The following is a 1,441-nucleotide window of genomic DNA, read 5'->3' on the forward strand; positions in this document are numbered from 1 at the left end:
CTCTCCTGTAAAGGCCGGAAAACTACCTTTCTGGTTCTGTCACCAACGGCGTGGGTCCTGCACCAGGACGATGCTCCTGGGCCCCCGATGGGGAGGCGGGGACTCTCAGAACCCACTCTAAGCCCGAGAGAACACGGCCCGCAGGAGCGCAAGTCAGAGCGGGAAGGGCTGAGGCCCGCGGCCTTCTGGGGGGACCAGACCCTAGTTCTCAGCCATCTACACGGCACATGAGTAGATAAAACAATGACAGTGAACGAGAAGTTGTTCTGGCCGAGGGCAGGGAGGCCAGGCTGCGGCCCCGCTGCCCCCCTCCCCCCTGCTCAGCAGCGCCCCAACCCCGGGTTCAACTGAGCACGCCCGCACACCTCCGTCCCAAAGCGCTCTCATCCGCACGTGGACTCCGCGGCCGGAGGGAAAATGGCGAGGGTCCTAAAGACCACCTGTCCCCACCACCCCTGGCCCCAGAATCCCTTTCCACCTTGGTGACCACTCTGCTTCTCGCCGAGATGAGACAGGGAAGCCCACTGACGCCCTGGTCAGTCGGCGCGGCTCGCAGCCCCCCACGCAGGGGCACGTCCGGCACGTCTCGGGGACGGACAGGACCCCTGCACCCAACTCCCACATGCTCTGTGCTTCAGAAGTCCCCTCCAGAAGGGTCTCACCACCTCTTCAAGTTTTAATTTACCCTGAAATACTTCCCGCAGACCCAAAGGTACGAAGCCTCACTTTGTTCTGGAAGACGAGTCTTTTAATTCAGTAGTTTTGCCTTTCATGTATGTTTACCTGTGTGTGTGTGCGTGTATGTGTGTATACATGATACACATTATAATCACGTTATCAGTACGTGTCCACGGCCACCACTAAGCTGGCCACGCGTGAGCCACAGAAGCAAGTGGGGGTCACAGGGAAGAAAGTCACCGTAGTATCTGGCACCGGGAAGTCCGTTGAAGGTTCCCATCTTCCCGAGCAGAGCCCTGCACCGAGCGGGCCACCGAAGGCGCCAGCGGCACTGACCCCTGTGCCCGCCGCCAGCACCTTCCCTCCCTTGCTCCCAGGTCTGAGCGGACCAGGAACAGCACTCATGAGACCGTTCACAGGACCGCCCCCCAAGACCGGCCCCTGTGTTCCCACGTGACTCATTTCCCTCAACCCCTTCCCCACTCCAGACTGACCACCGACGGCCCGAACTCAGGGACCCGCGGGCCTTGGGGGCCCCGACTTCCCCCGTGGTCTACACACTCGTCTTCTCTCTTTCCAGGTAGGAGCAGAGCCCTTGGATTCTAGACTCCACTTGTGGGCCGCACTGAGTCCAGATGATGGCGGGACCGTCCCCGTGCGAGACGGAGAGATCCGGTACGAGGAGTTGTGATGATGGCTGTGGGGGTGGTGATGGTCACTTGGAGCTGAGCGTCGGCTCCGCGCCAGGCGCCGTGTGCTCGCT

This window comes from Suricata suricatta, chromosome 9, assembly GCF_006229205.1.
Source record: "Suricata suricatta isolate VVHF042 chromosome 9, meerkat_22Aug2017_6uvM2_HiC, whole genome shotgun sequence".
Classification (NCBI taxonomy): domain Eukaryota; kingdom Metazoa; phylum Chordata; class Mammalia; order Carnivora; family Herpestidae; genus Suricata; species Suricata suricatta.